At 41.5% G+C, this 25,807-nt stretch overlaps 1 long non-coding RNA gene across 1 annotated transcript; it reads right to left on the bottom strand.

The window, feature by feature from the left end:
* Positions 1 to 9,992: 9,992 nt before the first annotated feature.
* LOC149865910 (uncharacterized) lies at positions 9,993 to 24,002 on the bottom strand. The gene is made up of 3 exons (XR_016441564.1): positions 23,945 to 24,002; positions 22,301 to 22,356; positions 9,993 to 11,458 (listed from the first exon to the last, which is right to left on the bottom strand). It is a non-coding gene; the product is annotated as an uncharacterized LOC149865910 (long non-coding RNA).
* Between the last annotated feature and the right edge of the window lie 1,805 nt (positions 24,003 to 25,807).

Genomic DNA, 25,807 nt, shown 5'->3' with positions numbered 1-25,807 from the left:
TGGTAGTGGGCTCTCCCAATCCCTCCACTGTTTCACTGTATGAAATAATTTAATATTCATTGAACCAGAGAGGGAATGAGAGAGTACATGAGTCTAGAGCTAGGTTAGAAAATTCATCTGGGAGAGTGGAATGGAACCCACACCTGATGCATTCAGCACAATAGCCTATACTCCACCAATATCAACTTATTTTAGCCCTATTGTTAAAATAAATGAACTCTCAGCACTTTTCTAAAAAAGTCTTGACAAAAACAATAAAGATATTCATCTAAACTTACCTTCTGAAGCATTTAGATTAGGGTTGTCAAGCAATTAAAATTGATAATGATTAATTATATAATTAAAAATTAGTCACAATTCATCATGATTTTAATCACACAGCTAAAACCTCAAACTTACAGAAAAACTCAAAGTTATGCAAAATTATTTGGGTACTTTGTATGGTTGGGAGTGGGTGTGGAGTGTGTGTGTGTGGGGGCTGTGTGTATGTTGTTTGGAGCCTGGGGGGAGAGGGGGAAGAATACAGGGTACTGTGGGTCAGGAGTGAGGGGCAGCAGCAGGGCTTGGGGGACTGTGGCTTGGGAGTGAGGGGCAGGGACAGGGCACGGGCATATTGTTGTCGGCAGTCCCTTGGAGTTGAGGATTACGTCCATCAGGCTCGATAGGTCCCCAGGTGAGTGTTCAGTTGTTACATATCAGTGCTAATAAAGCTCTTGATGTAATAGGTATAGTGTTTTGTGGAGATACAGGAAAATCCATTCAGATATAATTCTATTCATGGAACAAGCAAGTACCTACCACTGATGTTTATTTAAACAAGGACATAAATCTTTTTCTTTATTTAAAGCAGTTAGAAGGATTCTGGAAATCAAATCTTTCCATTTCAAGCTTTCCAAGCAAGAGTCAATGTGCTGGTTTTGACCTATAAGACCATAAATGGTCTAGGCCCCATATATCTTAACAAACATCTTGTCCCTTATGCTTAGGGGAAGCTGAGAGTGACCTCCTACAAGTATCAACAGTACACCAAGCCTGCCTGGCAAAAACATGTCATTTTCTGATGTGATGTCACCACATCATGAGAGGGGTGGTCAATCTCTAAAGTCTCTCCTCAGCTCTGGGGGGCCTGTTAAGGCTCATCATAGCCCGAGGCTGGCCTTATTTCAGTAGCACTGTATGAATTTCCCATTTGGGAAAGCATTTACAAAACAAAACTAGAATTAGATATTGTTTAGGGGGTCTCTGTCTTACCTTGATATTCTAGTTCTCTTTTAAATTGTTTTGGTCCTCTGGTTGCCTTCCTGTTTTTAAGTTATTCTGTCTTCCTATCATAAACTGTCCTGAGCCTTTTTTGAGAAGGGCAGCCTATAAATCAAATGAATAAATAAATAGAATTGACTGAAAGGTCGATTGCAAGGCTTAATCTGAAAACCAAGTGTGTAGGCAAATATACACTAGGAGGCACTTCAAAAGAGGAGGTGTTGCTTGGGAGTATGCAGCATCTTTTACACTGTAACAGTCACATGTGCAGAATCATTGAACAATGCAGATGAGCTAAATTGGCCCAATTTTGACCCTGGAGGGTTACAGTTGGAACTAGGCTCATTCACAAGTAAAAGATACAATGTAACAGGGGCTGAGTGGTGTGAAACAGCAGGTACCTGTCCCTTGTTGAATTTGCTCTAAGTGTATGTGTTTCCTTAAGTCTTAAAGTACCATGAAGTCCTTTGTATGTTTGGGTTCAAGAATTTTCTAGGCTTCTAACTCTCCCTCTTTAATATATATGCAGATCCTGTGCTGTGACTGTAAATGAAAATCTAAATGAAGATTTTATTTTTCTGTGAGAACAGTTTGCTTCCAAATTATTGCATTACACTATTATTCTTTTCAAAGAAGTGCCTAGAGGTTCCAACCAGCCTGGGGATCTATAGTTGCAAAATAAATTAGTTCCTGCTCTAAAGAGTTCATAATTTAAATACCCTAGGAAAAGGATGGAAGAAAAAGAGTATTATTTTGAAAAGTGGAACAAAAGACAGAGAGATGAATGAATGAATTATCCAAGGGCAAACAGAAAGCTTGTGACACATTTGGCAACTGAATTCAGATATCCTGATTCTAATCCTCAGGAACACCTGAGTCTCTAATTAAATTGTTTATCACAAAGCTAATTAAATATAGCAAAAGCTTCTGTTAATATGGAGAAGACTTATCGCATCACAAGAAGAGTTCTACCAACATTTTTGAACTACAACTAATGAATTCTTGTTTTTAAATTAGATTACTGATGGGACAAGAACATGTACCAAAGCAGCTGTATGAAATCTATGTTAGTGGGTTTTTTTATTTTTCCAGTATTTGAGTCTGTGACTCTTGCTTACATTGGATGAAAAATAAAGGGATACAACTGAGACAGTTTAAGTTCTATTCCCTTTTTCCATGTAAAACACATACACCCAGAATACTTAATACTGTTTTTTTTCAAAAAAATAAAATCAGCCAAAAAAAAAAAAAACCCAGCCAAAAACTTATTGTCAAAAATTAACAAAGCTTAGAACAACAAACTAAAATGATAATTTTCTGATACTTACTTATTTTTGCACTGATCCTTAAAATTAACCAGGGGGGCACTACATATCAGATAAGGATCTAAATTGGGGCTGGCAGTCACCATTAATATGTACAATTAAAGCATTCATTGGTTCTTGGATTATTTTTTTGATGCATTAATCGTGCATGTCATTTTGGAGCCCACACCTGGGCTCCACTCTGATGCTGTCATTGCTGCCTCTGGGCTGCCCAGCGGGACAGTGGTGGCAGTGCTGGGGGCCACAAGCAGGCTAGGTGCGAGCTCTGGGCTATTGCAGCAGGAAGGTGGGATGGAGGGCACAGGCACATAGACACAGACAAGAGCCCCCAGCCCATAGAAAGCAGCTTTCCTCTGTCCCACACACAAATCCGGGGGTCACATGCCCCCATGTTTCCCCTGGGGGTGTGTGCAATGGCAGGGAGCCACACCTCCCCCTGCACTCCTGGATAAGCCTCCTGCAGCTCTGTCCCATGACCCACCCTGGCCCTGGGGCCCCATTCACCCCAGCCCCTGCCCCTGCCCCACTTCCTCCCTCACTGTGAGGGCCTCAATCTGCCCCCCCACACACACACCTCCCCCTCCCCAGACCTACCTACTGGGCACTGCTCTACACATGCCCAGGTTGCATTCCTGTAGGGTTACCATATTTCCAGTTTCGAAAAAGAGCACACCTGTGGGGGGATATGAGCAGTGATATTTCAATCTTGGGTGCTTCCAGGCAAAAGTGAAACTTACCACCAAAGACATCCATAACCTTTAGTTCATGAATGATTCCTGTGTGATGGCTCACTCTGCACAGGATGTGCAAGTGACCTTAGATCTCTTCAATGCTTCATATAAGAGACTTGGCCTATCCTCAAAAGTTGCCAAGATGAAGGTTCTCTGCCAACCCTCCCCAGGTGAGCTGAACATCCCTCATGCTATCTACATAGATGGGGAGGTTCTGGAGTATGTGGATCCATATCTTGGCAGCCACGTCTCCCAATGGGCTACCATCAATGAAGAATTCTAGCACCAGGTCAACTGTGCCAGTGTCACCTTCTTGAAGCTGCGACAATGTGTCTTCGAAAAAAGAGAACTTTGGAAGTCGATGAAGGTCCTAGTTTACAAGGCTGTTGTGTTGACCACCCTCCTCTACTTGAGTGAAACCTGGACCATCTACTGACACCACATTAAGACCCTCGAGAGCTTTCACCAGTGGTGCTTGTGTCAACTCCTGGGGATCAAATGGAAGAACCACCAGACCAGTACAAGCGTCCTCCATAAAGCTGCGGCCACCACCATCAAAGTGTTGCTCTTGAGAAATCAACTCTGATGGATGGGCCACTGCATCCAAATGTCTGAGAACCACCTCCCTCACCAGATTCTCTTTTCCCAGCTCTCTGTTAGCCAATGCTCAAAGGACAGCCAAAGGAAACTGTACAACGACAAACTCAAGGTTGCCCTCAAGCATGGAGGCATTGACACCAATGGCTGGGAGAAGCAAGATGTTGACTGTTTGGTGTGGCACCACCTGGTCCACTAAGGAGCACACCACTTTGAGGCCCAACGACTCAATACTGAGGCAAAACGGTGGTGGTGGAGAAAGGAGACCAACCCAGAGCTGTGCATCCCACTCCCCTACGCAACAACATGCCCCCATTGCCAAATAATATGTGTATCCAGAATTAGGCTCCTCAGTCGCCTGAGGACCCATCAAGTCTGACAGACAGCATCCTCAAGTCTGAGGGACCGCCAACAAGGATATGCATGTGCCCAGTCCCTGCCCCTCACTCGCAAGCCAGTCCCCCAAGCCCTGCTGCTGCCCCTCACTCCTGACCCACAGTACCCTACATTCTTCCAGGGCATGCAGGGACCCCTCTCCCCCTGGGCTCCAAATCCCCCACACACCCACAGTCCCCCACACCTTCACAAATTCCCCCCACACCCACTCCACACCCACTCACAACCATACAAAGTACCTAAATAATTTTGCATAATTTTGAGTTTTTCTGTAAATAATGTTGAGTTTTTAGCTGTGCAATTAAAATCATGATCAATTGCAACTATTTTTTTTAATTGCATAATTAATCACGATCAATTTTTTTAATCGCTTGACAGCCCTAATCTAAGTGCTTCAGAAGGTAAGTTTAGATAAATATCTTTATTATTTTTGTCGAGACTTTTTTAGAAAAGTGCTGAGAGTTCATTTTGCATGTGGTGCAAAAATTTGAAAAACAAACAAACACAGATATTACCACTGATATCCAGCTCAAACACATCTGCTGTATTGTAGAACTACCTCCTTCTCTGTTCTGAAGAAAGTATTTTACATTAAGTCTGAGTTTGAATAGCTCTGGAAAGTACTACATGTCTGAAAACACATACAAGACAGAAACAAGAAAAAGAAAGATACCACATGCTGAATCATGATAGAGTAAAATTGTGCCAAAGAGTTTACACAAAGCATAATAAAAATGATATTTAGTTAAAGAATCAGAGGAAAAAGTGGTTCTATCAAACAAAATGTTTGATACAGAATAAAGTAGTAAAGGAAATAAATATATTAGAAACTTGTATAAGGAAGTTTTTTGAAGAATAAACTGACTGTCATCTCTAAATGTCTAACAGGAGGCAAATATAATGTCTCTGACATGGAGAAGAAAATAGTTGCCAACATTTCTCAGCTATAAAACTCACGAATTTCCATCTGTTGGGAACTGAATCAAACAAGTTCTATCATGTAATGTGGATTTTCTGTAAGTGTTAAGATGAGCCATCTTCTCACTTGGAACTGTTATCACTGTGTTTCATGTAGTGATAGACTCCTGGTTTACAGATTTTACAACAATTATATAAGGCTTTGAATACTAACAAATTTCTTCCCAAATGCTGTAATACTATAGCCAAAAAAGACAAGGTATAGTAGGCCATATCCTAATAATTGTTTCTCTGTACTCTTTCCCTTCAACATCTTAACAGAGATTATACTTTAGATCAGGGGTACCCAAACTGTAGTATGGGGGTTCCCAAACCAGGGGATCCCAAACTGTGTACCCCTGGGGATATGGAAGACATATCTTGGGGACATGGGATAAAGTGTGTAATTGTGGATTTAATTTTCATTATAATCATAATTGTCATTAAGGGGTATGCTGGTAGGGGTACATGGGCAGCTGGTAAATATGGAAGGGGGGAGGCAATAAGAAAAAGTTTGGGAACCTCTGCTTTAGATAACAAAGTAAGACTAGATCTGCTCTTTTCCCTGAAGCAGGAATGTCAAACTCACTTGAAGCACCAACTAGATCTTAACCATAGGGCTCTGTGGGCTGGATCCAACTGTGGAGATAGGGGAAGCTGCCATGTCCACTGTGGCAACTGCTGTGTCCACTATGGCAGTCCCGACTGCAGCAATGAGTCTTGAGTCAGGGGTCTCCCAGTGGTGGAGGTTCAGGGGCACAATAAGGATTTGCAGGCAGCTGCAATAGCCATGGGCCTGGCATTCTTTGGCAGGCCACCCCTGCAATATCTGGTAGCCCATCAGCCCAGATGCAGAGGCTCTATGGACTGGATCTGCCCCATGGGTCATAAGCTTGACACCCATTTTCTAAAGGTGAACAAAAGTACACTAGAAGTGGCTTCAAAAAAGGAGAGAGGATGCTGCTTGGGACTACAGAACAGCCAGGGATGGCCCATCCTATACTGTGAAACCTGTGGCCACAGGGTGCCCCACAGTTAAGGGGCCCCCTGTGCATAGGCAGGAGAAGTGGGGCTAATGGGGCTCAGTCCCTCCCCGCAAACACAGAGCAGCAGCAGGCATTGCCTTAGGTCAACCCAACTACAGGGTCCTACAGCGGAGGGGAGGGATGGGCACACTGAGCTACCCTGCACACTTGCAGTCAGGATCGCTGCTGGCCCATCCACAGGCAAGTAAATATATTTCTTTTAATTTGGTTTTTTTTTATTTCCATGGGCTTGGGGGTTGGGCAGATCGAGACCCCTCAGAATGCAGGAGAGAGTGGGGTAGGGGAAGGGTGAATCATTCAACCCTGCCCCTGGCCCGCTCCCTCCTGCACTGTGGAGATTGTCTCACAACCTGGCCTGGCCCCCATTCACCTGGACTGGAGCCCCAGTCCAGCCAGGTCATGGGACAATCAGAGCCCAGTGCCTCCTCCATAACCAAGGGTGGGGGAGGGCATGTCGACACCCTGAACTTTGCATGAGTGAGGGTGGGCTGTCGCTGCAAGCTGGGCTCAGCCTCTGCTGTTTGTCTCTGTGCCTCACCACCACTGCTTCAAAAGTGGTGGGTGCCGCCATGTGCCTCAATGGGACACACATGGCAGTGCCTGCTACTTTCGAACTGGCAGCCATGAGGTGCAGAGACACAGAGCAGAGGCTGAGCCCAGCTCACAGCTGTGGCCCACCCTCACCCATGCAAAGATTTTGGTGGCCATATGCCCTCCCCCCTTGGCTGCCCAGCACCGTGCCTCTGGAGGAGCTGCCAGGCTCTTCCTGGGGATGATGCAGGGCAGGCATCCCTGGGACTCCATCCCCTCAAGCCCAGCAGTGCAGCTGAGGCTGGCCCTGCTCCAAGCTCTGGTCCTGGGGCTGGGATGGGGAGGCAGCCAGGGCTGGAAGGTGGCCAAGGCTGGTGTAGCCTGTGCTGGTGTGACTGGGGGGCAGGCAGGGCCAGGGCCGGTGCAGCCAGGAGGCTGCTGGGTCTAGAGCTGGTGTGGCCAGAGCCAGGAGGAAGCTGTGGCTAGTGCAACATCTGGGGCTGGCGTGATCAGGGCTGAGAGGCAGGTGAAGCTGGGGCTGGGAGGTGTCTGGGGTGACACAGTGCTGGGCAATGCTGCTCCCCCTTTGGCCCTTTCCCCTCCCCACTCAGGCTTTCACATGGGGGAGGGGGGCATGTGCACATGCTCAGTCCCCACAAATTTTGTTTTCTTCCTCCGCCTATGCCCCTGCATTGGCCACTCACTACCACCAGCTTCACATCTGGCTGCTTGCCAGCTGAGTCCCGCTGCCAATGCCACCGACACCTTCTTTGGGGTAGGGGGCCCCAAAAAATGGTGGGCCAGCCCTGAGAATAGCTGGTACACTGCAACCCTTATGTGTGTGATCCTATGAGCTAAATCTGAGATACAGACCTAAGTGGCCCCAATTTTCACCTTGGAGCTATGATTCTCAATGATTTAGATTCAAAACACGCTCCACATCTTTTCTGATTGCAACTGCAATTCAGACTAGCTGCAGGAGGGGCAGGGGGAGCAATAAGCAGATACATTCTTACACAGGGGTCAAGTGGTGTAAGTGCATGCTTATTTCCTCACACAGGGAATACTACAGCTGCACATTGTTTTTGCATGAAACCCTACTGTATCCTTAAAAGGATATCACAGTATCACAGCACCCAAGGGTGAGAAACATAACAGCTAAATAAAATACCAGACTAGGGCAGTGGTTCATAACCATCTTAGACTCAGGGCACCCTGCCATAATTCTTCTGAATTTAGTGGTATACCAATCTAGTAGGAGGAGAAAAAGTAGCAAGTGCTTATTTCTTTGCACAGGGGCTGCTGTAGTTGTTCTCTTAATTCTGTATGAGAAGCCATATTGCCTAAAGGGCAACCCAGTGGCCAAACGCTTGGTCTTCACAATAACTCATGGACCTGCACTGATTTTAATTTTCAAGCTGAGAAACAAAAAAGGCCCATCGCAGATTTTTACCACTGGCAAACTTAGGTTATAAATGGTTTCTAGTCCTCTATCAGCAAATATAGAAATACAATCACATGCTACATTGGGGTGCTTTTATTTCTGATCAAGAGATTTGTGGAAATTTGTTTGCAAAATGGGAGCAGTCACTGATGCCTGGAAAGTTGCCATTGGTGTCTCAAAGTTTGGCCATAGTTGCTGAAGAAAGAGAATCAAATCCTAGTGTAACAGAAGTCTTGCCATGGACTTAAAGTGTAAACAGGTTTTAGCCAGGGATCCAAAAGTTACAAAAAAAGAGAAAGGAAAAGTTCCCAAGCTGGAACAATAAGAATGTTATTGAAATGCAAATATGAATTAGAACTAACCTTCAAAAGAAAATATTGACACTGTGGGTGTGGCCACATGAATGCTTGGACTCCTTTCAAAACAGGAACATTTCACAAGGGTGGCAGCTGCTACATTCCAGTTTTTATCCATGAACAAGCTGAAAATGATTCAAATACAGGGCAACCACTCCAACTTTAACCCTGGATGAAGGATTGGTTAAGTTGGAGCACAAGAGATGCTGCAGGATGGGGTCATAGTGGAAATGGGATTCCCCAAAGGAGCAGGCATGTTTGCTGCTTGAAGGGTGAGGGACTGGGCAGGGGGAAAGCAAGCACTTACCTCACACACAAACCAGGCACCACAGCACCTTAAAAGAATCTTGCAACACCCCAGTTAAGAATCAGTGCCCTGGGAGAATTGAGGGCAAAGTTAGAATCACAGAAAAGTTGGGTTGGAAAAGACTTCAGGAGATCTAGTCCAACCCCTGCTCAGAGCAGGACCATCCCCAACTAGATCACCCCACCCAAGGCTTTGTCTACCCAGGCCTTAAAAAAACTCCAAAGATGGAGACTCCACAACCTGTCTGGGTAACCTGTTCCAGTACTTTACTACCCTCCTAGTAAGAACATTTTTCTTAGCATCTAACCTAAACCTCTCTTGCTGCAACTTGAGACCATTGCTCCTGGTTCTGCCACCAGTGAGAACAGTCCAGCTCCATCCTCTTTTGAACCCCCTTCAGGTAGCTGGAGGCAGCTCTTAAATCCTCTTCAGATTAAATAAGCCCAGTTCCCTCAGCCTCTCCTCATAAGTCATGTGCCCCAGCCCCCTCACCACTTTCATTATCTTCCCCTGGACTCTCTGAAATTTGTCCACATCCTTTCTGTAGTGGGGGTCCCAAAACTGGACACAGTACTCCAGATGTGGCCTCACCAGTGCCAAATAGAAGTTGGAATGATTCTGTTACATGTATGCAGCTACAGACTCATGTATACATAACAGTTACAACATAACCACTAACAGCTGCTGCATGGTTCGAAGCAGCAGCTCCCAGTCCTCTTTTAAAGCTCTTTCAAGTGTATATTTGTCAATACTAACAAATATAAATTCTTCTCAAAATCAGCAACGAGTCCTGTCATAGTGTATTATAGATAAATGAAACAGTCTGTCAGTAGGCAAAGGACTTTCATTGAAGAGTTATGTATGTTGAGTTTTATTTATTGAAGATAATTTAACAAGTTTGAAAAAGGATAGAGATAAGCAAACTATAAAAAGTTGTATAAGACTCAGTTTTTTTAAATTTCAGTTAAGAAAAGTTTTTCAAGTAGTGATCTTAAAAAACTCACATTATTGAATCATTAAATTCAAATCATCATTATTCCACTTTGTATACCAAAGTTAGTTTTTATTTGCTTTTCAGAAGTACAATCTGTTGTTTAACAGAAGCTTTTTAATAGACTAAATTACATCAGCATTTTAACATCCCATTAAAATTATTACCAGAAATCTAATCGCTTAAGAGTGCTTTTCCAAACTCCATCTTCCCAGTGTTTTGAAATTTCAATCATGTCTTCATATTGCAGAAGCTAGAAGCTAGAAAGCTGCTGTTTCTTGATGTGTCATGACTTCTTTCTTCTCTTTCATAGCCTTGTTTCTGCTGTCTGCTTGCTTAAATAGATGTGGGTCGAGATGGGTTCATGATACGCATGATAGTGCAGAGGAGTTTAAGAACATAAGAGTACAAATGGCCATAAAAATTTGTGTTATTCTTGTCAAATGGTAAGATTAAAGTTAGAAGGCATAACTCATTGCTGAATTCAGAAACTATGAAACTATATCAGCTAGTGTCACCTTTCACTGGCTTAATACCTTGATATGACAGGCTCATTAGTATCTTCAATTTATGAATATACAATCTGCTAATACATGCATAACAGGGCTGAAATTTTACTTCAACATTATGCTTATATTCATTTTTTTGGGGTGGTAAATTATTAAATAATACTTAAAATTAGAGCTTTAACTTCATGTTTGTTAATTCATTTTTTAAACTAATCCTTCAGTTACTTTACAGTTTAAGAACAGCTAATACATAAAGGTCCTTCAGCTTACATTTTTATAGAAATTTTTTCTTCAAAACTTAAATGCTTCTTAAAGACAGTGTTTTTGCTTAAATGATGACAGATGTTTGTTAGCTTTCATTGCTTAAGCATTGCCAGATAACCAGTTAATTCCCCAATTAATACAAGCATTCTATAGTTAATGGCTTCTTAACAGAGTAATTTATCATAGCATCAGATGATCTTATATTTATATACCAAACATCTTACTTTTCACATTACAATGCTATCAGGCAATTATTCCATAGCGGCTAGCATTTTGATAAAAATATTTGCATCTGATTATCCCTGTCTAAGCACAGTTATCCCTATGTAAGCTCTCAGCCAAGTCCTTGCCTAACTTGCTCTTAAGATCTTCTAAAGCTGGAGATTCCACCACCTCTCTGGGTGAGAACTGTTTCAGGGATTAACCATCTTCACAGGAAGAATTTTCACCCAAAAACCAGCCTATGTTTCCTTTGTTGCAGTTTAAGAATGTTACTTCTCCTACAAGTCAAATGAGCCCAAGCCAAAGCAAAGTCCAGTAATTAGCTATAAGGTGATGATTTCTCACCAAACTGGTGACAAAAAGGAGGTCTGTTTCTCTCCAACTCCTCAAGTAAGCTGGGTGCAGCACTAGTTGGTGTCAGGGAGATTTCTCACTCTTGAAGTGCGTGCTGTTAGCTGTGTCACTTCTTTCTTATACTCTTAGTCCGGCATCTTCAAAGCATTCTTTAAGTTGCATAAACCACTAGGCAAAACAAGGTAAATGAGGAGGAAATAGGAAAACAAAAGTAAATCAGGAGGAGACACCTATCACACATATGGAGAATGTCTCTTCCTGCACATAAGCACAAGTTAATTGCAAAAGAAATATTTACCAGACTAAAGAAGCAAGGATAGGCACTTCACATGGTTTCATACTAGACAACTAGGAGCCTGCTTGAAATACTTATTAATATAGTAAGATAACCTGGAAGGGATACCTCATTATTTCACCTTAGATGGCCTAGCCCTGAACTTGTATCCTCTTGCACTATGCTGTTAGCATCAGTATTTTGTCTTTTAACTTTTGTGAGTATGCGCTTCAGAGTCAGCAAGGTGTTCAAGGGAAGAGAACTGTCCTCTGCAAGAAAATGAGAGTAACTTCCAACCAAAGAGATGTCCCTCCTCCCACACTAACTTGAATAGGTATATGCTTTTCTTGGGTAGAGAGGTCCAGGAGGATCCCATGATCCTCCACTTTTCCTTCCTCCCTCCAAGGTACAGGGAGGGAAGAAGGGAGAATGCTGGCTCCCTGATAACCCATCCAGGAGTGAGCTATCAAGGAGCTTTGTGGGGACCCCGCTGCCATTGCCAATGTCCCCCATCACAGAACAGAGCCAGGTGATCCTGCTGTGGATGGGTGGGGGCGTGATTTCCCCAGACCTCAACCGATCTCTGGTACCCAGGGACAAGTGGAGTTGTGCTGCCTCTGCTCCCTGCCCTTTGCAGACCAAGGTGACCCAGGTCTTTGGAAGGAGGCAGAGACTAAGAGGGGTAAGGAGAGCAGTTCTCCTAGCTCATGACAGCTGCTGCTTTTTAGAGTTGCTAACTGCCCATTATATATAACCTGCCCCTTTCCCTAGCAGGGGAGAGCATAAGCTGTCAGTCATTGGGCTCTGGTGTTCTCAAATTTTGGCCATCATTGCTGAACAAAGCCAAATTTTTGAAGCTGCTTGCTGTGGCACCCCAGGGTGCCACAACTCATAGCCTAAAGCCTTGTGAAAATGTGTTAGACTTGTGTTCTGTGACCTATATACATTTTATTGAAATGTTTTCAGGGACACAGCTTATAATTACAAGATGTAGTTAAAAGGCTTTAAAATATTTATCATTTGTTTGAACAGCTTTATACAATTAGCAGGTGGTTTGTTTTGGTGGGGAGGTTTTCGGTCTTTTTTTTTTTTAGGGCAAAAGATTATTTAGAACAAATTCCCCAAGCCAGGAGTTTCTCAGTTTAATAACAATTTGCTAACAGTTGAAATGGATGCCTTATACCTTTTCATGCAGAGAGCTATTGCTCAACCTACTGAGTTACATAAATGAATTATAAAATGAGCAGGCACTGTGTGTGGCATGGCATTAATTTTAACTTGTTTTTCTATGTTCTAGTCAGTCAAAATAAGTTTACTTGATTCATTATTATATCTTCCTGCATTTGATTTTTTGTCTTAAGTTAATTAATACCATTGTCAAAAAATTATCATCTTTATCTTCGTAGCTTAGTACTTGTCCAAGACATTCCAAATAAAAAATATGTTCACACTAATAGTTTGGCTAAGACACATTCAAAACAGATTTTTTATTAAAACATGGCCAATCAGATTCAATTCACAGTTAAGAACACAAAATTGTTAAGGTCACATTAACTGCATTTCAGTTTTGACAGAAAAAAATCTTCAGTGAATATAAGGGAATGAGATTTGTTTCTGTCCCACCCCCACCCCAAGGATTTTTATGTAATTGATGCTGATTACTGAAGATAAATAAACAGATTTCCAGCAGGGTTTAGGCCATAGTAGCATCAGATACAGATTCAACAAAGAAGGGTCTAACTCTGCAATATAATCCTACTCAGGGTTGAAAGCTGGCAAAGTCCCTGTGTAAAGGAGAATTTTTTTTTGGCATGCTTTTTCTCACGCAGCTGTGTACAGGGTATGAAGTGTTTTTTCCTTCCCTTTTCATATAACTAAAACTCATCTTGACAGGTATGACTTACAGCTTCTGTAACAGGATGGATTTTTTCATGACAGTGATCTTGAAAAAGAGAACTTCCACAAATCCTATAATTTCATTGTTAAAGTTCTGTATGTAACTAGCAAGATAGCTCACTGCAGGGTGTGGAAGTCCTAAGGCTAACAGGAGGAATTCTTGTCTCTTAAAAGTGAGAATCAGAGGCATGGGTCATAAACATACTGACTGCTGACAGTATTTCTGCAGTCAGCACCAACTATACATATTATAGAACAGTAAGTGGGGAACGCCAATTTTGTTCACATTTCTCCCAGAAAACAGTCCTTATTCCAGAACTAAACTCAAATTTAATCCTCCAAGTCAAGATTTCTTGATCATATATCAATCCCTTTTATTCTGGACCCACAAGATCCTGTATTATTCAGATTACATTAAGTAAATGACATCCTTATGTTTATATTCACTCAAAGTCCTTGCTCCTTCCCTCCCCCTGTATAATTCCTTTTATAGTGCAAAAAACTCTGGCATTTCAGTTTCATATTGGATTTTTTGAGCATAAGTTACTACAGAATGACAAAGTTATGGTGAAAGCTTTCCCTTTATGATAATACATCTAAGGCAAGGTGTATATTTAGAGCACAACGGTAACCCCTTAATGATAAGCTAATCCAAATATGAAATTGGCCCTTTTTTTCAGTGATGGTTTTCTCAAAGGCCAGGACTAATACAGTTGCATTTAAAGGACAGACAGCAGGATGTCATTCTCTAAAAGTGGAGTACCCATTTTTGTGAGTGATGACTTTTAACAGAGAGCACAAGTCCCCTTTTCATGGGACTTATGAAAATGCCATCTATTTTAAGTCATGTGGTATTTATTGTGAAACAGCTGAATGGGGACAGCCTGATCGAGTAAGCAGAGAACCTGAAGATGCACTAAGCAATCTGAGTTCTACTCGTAATTCAGACATGAGCTCACTGTTCAAGAGATATTATTTCTGGACAGTTTCCCCACTGGAAAAATTGTCAGTATCAACTGAATTTTAGGTACAGAAATAAATATATACTAAAAGTGTATTAGTGTCAAGGGAATATAGCCAAAATGTAACTTTTGTTTGGTAAAAACCTCTCTGGTAAATTCTCCACAAGAGTCACTGTGGTATGAAAATGCATCCATTAAATGTCCTAAAGAACTCAGATACTGTGGCAACAGACTCATGTGAATTCTTAAGGTAGACAGTCAAGATTTTATCATTAATATGCATGATGGTACATAATTATGTACCATATTTTTATCTTGCATGGGATACACTTCAGTCTTACTGCACAATATTTGCACTAATATTAAATATTAGTGCAAATGTTTATTGCAAATAGTGCAAAATATTAGTGCAAAATTTATATTACTAAATATTTTTATATTACTACTTGTTTTGGTGCTTTCATGATTACTTTTTACTTTACTTAAATTTAGGAAATACCATTGTTTTTTAAGTACAAGATGTTTGGAGAATAATTTAATAAATTCCTAAAAAAGTTCAGTGATAGATGCCAAGTATAATATTGTCTTAGTCACAAAGTCAGTTGGCTTTCTGAGGTTCCTTCCAGTTCTTTTTTCCCAGATTCTGTAAAATTTGTCACTCTTTCCAGAAAGAAACATTGTTAAAGTGCTAACGCTTGTAAAAACTGGAACAAAGTTTCATTTATAATTATACAAAAATATTAAAAACAAGTTTTCTGGTAACTACTAATTTGTCCTTTACTACCTTGAAAGATAAGTAAAAGATGAACATAGGAAAACAGTTGCTGAAAACGCCATGCAAAAAGAATATAGATGACTCAAAGACCACATTCTCCCTTAAGAAACAAAATAACATATTTCAATAACAACATGATTTATTGTAAAAAATGTAATTGTATTGGGAGTGATTTAATGAAGACCTATTTCCTGGTACTAACTTACTCTGTCAACACAAGCTTCTTTCTAATGATTTTTCTGGAGAGAAAATGACTTCCTGTTGGTTTAAGGCAACATTTATATCCTACTGTTAAATATTGTTCATCAGTATTACTCACCACCTTTATAGCAGAGAGGCTGCAAAAGCAGCTGGACCATGGTCCCAGGCCAGTTGTAGCAGGCAGCCAAAAGACTGCAAGCAGGTGCTCTAGGGTCCACGAAGCCCCAGCACAGCTCATTGCACACATGCACTCACTGCTGGTGACAAGCCATGTCGGGTTTCCATGGACACTGGTGCAGTCACTTGCAGCCTTTTGGGTGCCTGCCACAGCTAGTCCAGGACCATGTTCCACTTGCTTGTGCAGCCTTCTTGCTTGGGGATGACCTGAAACCATGGCTTAATTACCCTGATTAAACCTGGGAAAGTCATTCACCTATGCATTCTTAAGCATGGATTAATGGCTACCCAGGCTTACGCGAGTAATTAAGCTGCGGTTTCAGGCCATCTAGCAATCTGTAGGGAGGGGTGGGATTGCTGGGGCCCCTCAGCCAATCAGAAATGAGGGGGTTGGGACAATGCAATCAGCCCTTGAAAATGGCAGCTGCGCTGGGATCTGTATGTGAAATACAGCCACCTCCTGAAGTTCAGTAGAACCCTATCCATAAGGAACCTACGGTTTTTCTGGTCTTCCTCTTATTTGACATATTTGTAGAATCCTTTTTTATTGTCTTCTATGTCCCTTGCCAGCTACATCTCCAATAGTGACTTTGACTTTCCTAATTTTTTCTCTGCATGCCCATACAATACTTTTACACTCTTTCCTAGTTCTATGACCAAGTTTCCACTTTTTATAGGATTCCTTTTTGAGTTTCAACTCATTGAAGTGATTGCTGTCTAGCCAGGCTGGTCTCCTATTTTTCATCTCACCGAGATAGCTTGCTCCTGTGTACTTAAGAGGTTCTTCTTAAAGCACAGCCAGCTCTCTTGGATACCTCTTCTCTTCAGACTTGCTTCTCAGGGGATCCTGCTCATCAGTTCCCTGCATTTGTTAAAGTCTGCTTCTCTGAAGAGGCCTGCAGGAGGCTGTACTAGTCGTTGGGTCCACAGGTTTGGGGTATTACCTGGAAGGAAAGCTAGGAGGGGTCCCTTGCCAATTTCTTCTAGATTCAGGTGCCCAGGTATCCCTTGTACATCACCAGGTATGGGCACAAGCTACAACTGGGACACAAAGTGATCTACAACTCTGTAGCCTAGTAGTCAAGGCAGCTAATGGGGAAACACTCCCAGACCTGGGGGACTGGGGTACGACCATCTACTTCCAAGACCTGCAGCTTCCATGCACATTCCTTGTATTGAAAGATGCCAGGCAAGACATCTTGCTGGGAACCAACTTCCTTAAACAATTCCAAGCCAGTATAAACTTTGCTGACTGTTCCTGTTCCTTGCTGGGACAATGTTTTTCTCTGCACACTACAGATAGTCAAACTGAAGTGTGTGAAGTGGTAGTGGAGGAAAGTTGGACAGTACCTCCTAGAAGTGAAATGATGCTTACGGGCAGATTGAAGGGATGGTGGCACAAGGATGAGGACTGTTTGTTTGAACTGAAGCCTAACACGGAATTGGGGCTTCTGGTGAAAACTGCAATGGGTAAGAGCCACCGGGGCAAAATTCCAGTTTGCATAGCCAATATGTCAGCAGAGCTTCACGTTGCATATCAGGTTACCGTAGGGTCCTTATTCTGCTGCTTTCTTTCATTCCTCCCCTCAGGACCTTGAACTTTATCATTTCATGGCCACTGTCGCTCAAGTTACCTTCAACTTTCACATTCTCAACCAGTTTCTTACACTCTCTTCTGTTTGTGATCAGTCATTCAAAAAGAGTACCATCCCACCTCTCTACTCCTCTACGGCATCTCTATCCTCTCTGTTAAAAAATACTCACCCCCCACCATGCACTCCAGGAATTTGCTGGACTGCTTGTACACTGCTGTGTTTCTATCCCAGCAGATATCCTGATAATTGAAGTACCCCATGAGAACCAAGCTCTGCGATTTGGAAGCTTCCCTTCATTTTTTCAAGGCCTTGTCTACCTCCTTCTCCTGGTTTGGAGGCTTGTAGCAGACACTCACTATGACATTCTCCCTGTTGCTCTCCCCATTGACCTTTACCCAGAGGCTTTCAACAAGCCTCCCTTCCCCTTCATACTGCACCTCAGAACACATGTACCTTGCCTTTATGTATATAGAGGGCAACACTTCCTTTTTTCTTTTGCATATTCTTTCTGAACAAGTCATATCCGTCCATGGTGGTACTGCAGTCATGTGAACTATCCAATACATCTCTGTAATCCCAATTACATCATAATTGTGTGGTTGTACTAGGATCTCCAATTCTTCCTGTTTTTTCCCACACTTCTCACATTAATATATAAACATTTTAGGCATCTGACTTGTCCTCTTCCCTCCATGAGAACCTTGTTAAGGCTTCTGTTATTGCCTCCCCTTATTTTTTATTCAGGTCTTCTGGCTTTTTACTTGTCTTTGAGCTTTTTTCCCATCACCTGGTAAACCAAGTTGACAGGCAGCCTCACTAGATTAACAAACCTGTTGAGTTATATTAAAAAGTTTCTGAATTTAGAGTGCATAGTTATCTGATCAGATATCTGCCACTAGTAAAGAGAGTGTCACAAAATGGTTCATCTCAGCTCCGTGCCTAAATTACAGAGTAGGCAAGGGACTCACTACTGTGGATTTTCAGTGATGAGAGCAGGTAGAAGTATATCACACGTTTCTCTTCACTTCCACACTTCTCGTCCTATAGGGATTTGAGTCAGGATTCTTTTCAGTCGCACAAATATGAAAAATGTCTGGGGCCTGAATACTATTTTTCACAGAAAAAAAAAGTGAGCACTTGAAGTATTTGAGTAATTTGGAAAAATGACATGAGAGGAAGATACTGTTGTTTAAAATGTGTTAAAACTCAATGATCCACATTAAACATAAAACGAGTCAAGTCAACAGAAAGGAATGTTCCACATGAAAGCCAAAACAGGATGAGGCAGAACATCTCAGCCCAGATCCAAAGCTAACATGGTATTGTCCTGCTGATATCAGTAGATGTATATGCATTTAAGCCAACTGAGGATATAAGCTAATTTTTAAACCCTTCTTTATGTAATATTACATCACACATGGCATGTTCCTCCAAGAACAACTGAAAGAATCTGAGATTCAGGATTTTTTAGGAATGGAAGAGTAATCTTGCATCCATTTCATTTTTAATCTTGTATTCTTCTCATAAGATGATGCAATTAAAAACTCAATAATAATCAATTTCCTTCAGAAATTCTGATCTTCCTTTAGTTCAAGAGGAACTGACACCAAGAATTCTCAGTGAACTTGTGAGAGTAGAGGTGCATGGGAGAATTTATTTGAGAAAGCTGACCTGGCAACGGCAATTAACTCCAGAAAGAAGTTAACAGTTTTGAATCTCGAGCAGAAACAGACATGCTCCTCTAGCAAAGAGTTAGATGCATACAACCCTTCTTTGCAGCATTTTTACTGACTAGCTCTCTTGTTCTTAGATTCTTAACTTTCTCAATGCATGGTATAGGGTACCCTTGATACCTTGTCAAGGGCTATGCATTCCAGTAGATGGTGGGTAGCAGGCACTGCAATGATTAAGTCACTCTTATGAAGCTGACCCTAGTGTCAAAATGCCATTTTTTTCTTTATAAACAGAAGCAGAAGACACTTCAATCTAGAAAAAGTCTGTCAAGAATTTTAATAGATGTTTTAGCATGAATATAAAAATGTGCTAATGCTGGTTGAAAATTCAGAGGTTGACTCACCTGGCACTTCATATACAATGAAATTTTTTTGAAACAAACCTTCAACCCATGAGAAAGAAAATGGTAAATGATTATAGTTAATTTTACGTGTGGGTCTTTGCTGCAATGCACTTTGCTCAAATGAATAATAATGATGGTACAAGTATGTCTGTGAGATCTTAGTGATAAAATATGTCCAGAATCAAGAAGAAAAATGGACAGTGGAGGAAAACAACATGTGGGTGGGGAATGAATAGACAAAGCCTTCCAGAAATATGTTTGCTTGATATAGGAGAGAAAACTTGAAAGCTCTCTACAAAAGCTTATTTCATTTTTCAACTGTATGTTCTCATACACCACATTATTATTGCTTCATTTTAGAATTAATTTTACTCAGTTCTATTAATAAAGGCATAATCTGACAGATTCAAACTAACCACTTCAATAATAAAAAATGTTGGTATTTAATGTAAACCAACATGAAATGCATTTTACCTCTTTTTTTCAATACTACGCCCTTTTTACTAATGTAAAAGCAGGAGAGAACTCAGTAGTTTTGTTTTAGTCTTTATACAGACAGCTTCTTGGTTTGGTTTTTATAGTTTTTAATCCTGCATTATTATTAATGCATAAACATATCTGCAAAAGTTAAAGCTGTGTACTGTTTGTAGATTCAGGCCCACAAACTAAGTTTGTCTACTAATGCAGAAATATAAATGGAAGGGGTCTTAGGCATTACCTTCCACTTTCATACTGCCACACATCATTGACGTACTGATTAGCTTGTGGTCTATAAAGCTACCACTTCCATATCCAGCAAATACCAAAAGGCCATACATACTACAGAATCAACCTTCTATTGTGACTCATAGTGATTGCATAGTAACAAATCAGCACATCTGACTGCCAAATATTTCATGCATATAGGAAGTTAATCTGCCTTCAAACTGTCAGCTCATTGATATGGTTTTACTATTACTTTAATAACCAAGAAGAATGCACTGCATTTGAAAGCTTGTCTAATTCAATCACACCCATGAAGTTTGTTCAGTAAAAGATATCACCCACTAAAATCCTTGCTTCTTGCCTATTTCCTGGACCAGTATGTCTACAACATCATTCCAACACTACCAAAACTTTATCAATTTATTTCAAGCAAGGAGGAATTGTGAGTGTTACAATGGTATTTAAAAGTCATCAAAATTCAGTCAAGACCACAGAAAAATGAATTTGTCTAAGAGGCATTTTTCAGGGAATTTCATTTTGATATATTGTTCCCTGCAGAGATTTCATATGCAAAATGTTGTACCTTGCAGCAATCATGGCCATTATTATGAAGACATCTGATTAGCTACTCCATAGTTAGAGTTATATGGTAAAAGAAACTCAATATAAAAGACACAAATTCCTGCTTACGGTATAAGGGAAGCTCCCACCTCCCGCCTTGGATTTGAGCAATGGCCTGCAGCTACCTGAGCTGGAGTTGGCTCTGGAGCTGGATTGCCATCTACCTTGTGCTGGGGCCAGGGCTGGTTGTAAAGCAGAAGGAGAGCACAATGAATGGAGAGTGCAGGGGTGGGGGCACCTAGCAGGGGAAGCATGGGGAGACTATGTGGTATAAGTATGGGGGAGACCACACCAGGGCAGGGGAGCTGCTGCAGCTCCAGCTGTGGCACTGGCCCTGGCCCTGGCCCTGGCCCTGGCCTGAGGCTGGAGCTGCAGTCACAGTCAAAATTGCCACCTGCCCCAGGCCTAGGCTTGGGCTGGAGCTGCTGATGCCTAGCTAGACCAGGGCTGGAGCCACCATGTGCATCATGCCTGTAGTCAGAGCCAGAGCTGGTGAACAGGGTAAGCAGCTGTGGTGGGGAGTGACAGGGGAGACAGGCAGTAAGGGAATAGCTACTGTGGGTGGCAAATGGCTGGGGGGACAGACCAGGGGGTGGACACCAATCAGGGCAAATGGCTGGGGGGGTGCAGGGTTCTATCTTCCCCTCCACAGCACTGAGAAGAGTGGGGGGGATGAATTTAAGATAACAATCCAATCATCAGATTTTATACATGGAAAAGTATAGGTGTATACAATTTAATTATGGTTGGGGGGGTCTTGAATTTGAAGTCATCTTGTATTCAGGTAAATACAGTAATTTCACCTTACTTCTGCTAGCTAAGGCTGTCATTGTTCTTATTTACCAGCCTTTGAAAACACATCTTTACTAAGTCACCCTCTCAATACAATTAGCTGTTATGCCAAATATTCACAACATAACATTCACAAATTAGGATCAGGAGAAATGAGATGATAGAAATGGTTGCGTGGAAACTGGGCAGAACTAGGTAGATAATTGATAATCTGTGCTGGAGCAGAAATGTGGTGGCAGAGAGATGCGTGAAAAAGTAAAGCACATGTACTGTCAGGTAGCTTAACTGTTCATTATCTTGCTTTTGTAAGTAAATGTTAGGCAAATTAAGAAGATTTTAGTCCTAATTACTTACAAAGATTTGTAGCTATGAGTTTTAACAGTTAATCGGTGTATAAAAAACCACTATGTATTTCCAAATATCCTGCAAATTTTATGCAACATCTGCATTAATGAGCAAACACATAGGCAAGAAGGGAAAACTATTATTTGCATATCTGGATACTATAGGATACTTACATTGCTTATATTTCAGTACTACCCAGAAGCTCCCATTAGAATCTGAGTACCATTTTGTGTTAGGTGCTAAATACACACAAAAGCATTATGTTTCTTTCCTTGTAATTTAGGTTAGAACACATTAAATTGATTTTTAAAAACTTCTTAGGCCAGGAGCTACATTCTCTGTTGAGTTGTCCATGTGGTTTCAATTTCCCCCTCTATATGAAAGGCACATTTAGAAGATGACTTATAACGTTTAAGTGTATATTTATAGTACATTTAAAACACCATTTTATTTTTTATGAAAGGATGTAAAAATGTAAAAATGACTTTATCTTCTCTTTACCGTGGGTTAGAGGAAGCAGAGAAGAAGCACAAATTGCTGCATGCCATCAAAACATAAATATGACTTTTCAGACCTTATATTTTCCTTACCTCCACTTCTAAGCAGGGAGAAAGGTCTTTCCCTTAACTCCTCCCTCATTTTGAACCTGTAATGGAGAAGAGAAGAAGGTGCCAAATTCTGGCAACAGGATGAGCTAGAAGGAAAACAAGCCAGCTCCATTTTTTCATGAGAAAGAAGGAAAAGGAGTCTCACCAGACCCTGCCCTCTAGTAAGGGTCTGAGGTAAGGAAACCACTGCTGGAAGGTGCCAGGCACACCTTTTTGGGGATACTGAACTAAACAAATCATAGTTCCAGAACATAGAAAGAAAATCAGCTGGGAACAGAGAGAGTCATAAACCATTAAGAAAGAAAAAGTACTTGGGGACCAAATGGTACAAGAGTATAGGACATGCAGAGAAACAATACAAAATGGAAACAGCTAAAGAACATGGAATACAACACTATACGTGAGTGATAATGCATACATGCATGTATGTTCATACACATTTATGAAATAAATCCAGTTGGGATTTTCAAGAAGAGAGAATAGACACTGATACATATATGTACTCATACAAGTATAGCCTGATGGTCTAGCTCAGAGATTTTCACCCTTTTTTCATCTGCACATTTAAAATGGAGGTGCAGACCCCTTTGAATTGGAAGTGTGGGTATTTGTATACTCTGACTGATCGAAGTAATTTTTCGTGTACCCTTTAGACAGAATCTTCAGACCCCCAGGGGTCCGTGGATCACAGGTTGAAAACCACTGGTCTAGCCTAAGAACCTCATCATCTACACATGCTAAACCAATTGCAGTATTAAGCCCTGAATGCGTGACTGCTCTGTAAGAGAACTGTCTTGACTGCCTGCAGATAAGACATTTGCCCTACTATGTCCTTAGACCAAGACGGTTACAACCTATACCCCTGTAACATGGAAGATATCGAATTTTGCAGTTTGAAATGGAAATTACATAACATGAAAAAGAAAGAAACCAAACTCAATTCTGCCAATGGCCCTACTATGGCACTCATAATTAAAGGACCAGTGTAGCAAACTGGTTATCATTGTTAAAGAAAAGTTCCTCAGAAATGGCAAAGGACTGGATAGAAATACCAGTTTTTGTAATAATTTAATATTCTTTGACAATGACAAATCAGGTGCTTTTGGTACCATCAGCTATGCTGTTCTTCCTGAAACTTCATTCTTTGACTTGTGAAACTTTGCCCTTCCTGTTCGCCTGTCCAGATACCATGAACAATAGTGAGGTTCTTCCTCAGGGTAAAAATGACTTTAGATTAACAATGTGAAGAATTATCAGCACCACAGACAAAACACTGCTCTTGCCACCCTGGAAACCCTAGAAACGTTGAGTAGAGATAATATTCAGCAATGCTTAATTTCTGTTTCTCAGTAGGGAGACCTGGTTGCTTACATTCATCACTGGAAACAGCTATATAGCAATGATGACTATGGATAAGAATGATACTGTAAATACCCACATTTCCATTGGATTTTAGTATTTACTGTGTTTTGTTTTGTCTGTTTATTCAAGTTGCAAAGTTTTTCATTCCCTTCAGACCAAGATTTACATGCAAGAATTTTAAAAACAAATGAGCAGAATAGTTCGACTGCAAAATAAGAAGTTATCACTATAAAACAAACACCTTAAAATCTTTTAATTTACAACCTTTGTTTTTTTCTTTTCTCCATGACAGGACCTTGTCTCTAGAATGTGCCAGCCATAGAAACAAGAAAAAGGCAAAAAACATACAATGAAGAAGGGGTGGGGAGGGGGGGGGTGAAGGGGAGCAACCAATCAAAACAGGAACTAAGCATACTTAGCATGTAAAGGTGTAGCCTGTGGTACTTAAATATACTCTAATCACTTTAAAGTTGCAGCTGCTTTTCCTTCCTAGAATTAAAGGATGAGATAAGAAAAGGCATGCTGAGGAAAGCTCCTAGAAGAGGGTTAAACTCAGAGGAACGCAGTGTTAATTGGGTAATGGCCAAGTAAAAAAAGAAACAAGTATCTGGGCAGAGGACAGGTTTTTCAAGCTGAAACTTGGTGCATCTGAAGTAAACATGTTCTTTTGTTGTCCTTTATTACACTTCTCTTAGAAATATTTTTTGTTCAGTTTTCATCTGCTTTCTGAACTTTTCCTTACTGGGAGTTGTGTTTATGTTGTTCATAGCAAAAGGACTACAGGCCCTCTGTTAATTTTATAGTAATAAGATCAATAAAACAGGCTGTTATTTAGGGGAGGAGAGTCTTGTAGAAAGGGGAAAGAATGAGATGGTGGGGGGGAGACATAAAAAAATTAGTAGTCCACAGAAGAGGGAGGAACAAAAGAAATGGGAAAGCAATGGAAAGGAAAAACATATTTTAAACCATTATAAATCATAATAATGGACTGACCCATAGTTAACCTGTGTTACAGTTTTTAGAGTACAAAGTGGAAACTTTTAATGCATCATCGAACACGAATTTCTTAGTCATTTAGATTTTGTTAGACAACCTTCCATGTAGAAATCCCCCTGTATGTCCCTGGATTGTGACATTCAGCCACCCCTCTGGTTTTTCACTCTGGCTGCATGGTTTTGGTCATCCTGGTCACCTAGGCAACCAGGCTGTAAAAATTCCTGAGGGGAAGGGACCTTCCTCTTATTCTCCTCCTCCAGAGGCAATTTGGAAAAAGCGCACAAGCAAGGACCTCAGGCTGCTGCCTGAAGATGATTTGTAAGTAACAGACCTAGAAATCGGCCAGTAGATTGTGACTAAAATGCTTAGTACTATATTAAACAGGCCATTGAGCCCACGTTGGGAAGACTCAATTGATTAGAAATTGCGCAAGATGTTTTCTCTCAACATACTTTGTTCTACCCCCTCCACCACTATCTCTCCCTGATCAATAATGAGGTATCTGGTTACAGTGTGCCTGGCTGTAAATTCCTTAGGGGAGAAACAGGCCTTTTTGCTCCCTTGGTTTGCCTGGCTAAGGTGCGTTTGACTATTTACTTTCCTCTGGTACAGGAGGCTATCTTTGGATGGCAGAAAGAAGCATCTTTGTGGCTGCCTACAACCTTATCAGGGGCCAGCAGCGGGGACTTGGGGCAAGTCTGTTCACCAGGGCCTACCTTGGAGTCACCAGGAACAAGGGCCACAAGCTGAGGGAGGATAGGTTTAGGTTAGGTATTAGGAAGAACTACTTCATGGTAAGGGTGGCCAGAGCCTGGAACAGGCTTCCCAGAGAGGTGGTGCTCTCACCTTCCCTGGAGATCTTCAAGAGGAGACTGGATGGGCACCTGGCTGGGGTCTTATGACCCCTCCCACTCCCAGTGCTCCTTCCGGCCCATGGCAGGGGGTCAGACTTGATGATCTGTCCAGGTCCCTTCCGACTCATTGATTCTGTGATTCTAAGCACCTCTAAGGCTTGCAGGGTCTGCGTACCCTGGGATGCACAGAGCCCGAAAACACACCAGTGCTTGGGTGTTGGCAGCATTATCCCAGGTTTGTGGGTGTGCTCCAGGAAGGGGGACAGCTGGATATAGG

Source organism: Crocodylus siamensis, chromosome 4, assembly GCF_052110815.1.
Source record: "Crocodylus siamensis isolate JL-2025a chromosome 4, ASM5211081v1, whole genome shotgun sequence".
NCBI classification, from domain to species: domain Eukaryota; kingdom Metazoa; phylum Chordata; order Crocodylia; family Crocodylidae; genus Crocodylus; species Crocodylus siamensis.
The sequence above is the reverse complement of the archived record's forward strand: the minus strand, read 5'-3'. Positions and strand labels throughout refer to the sequence as shown.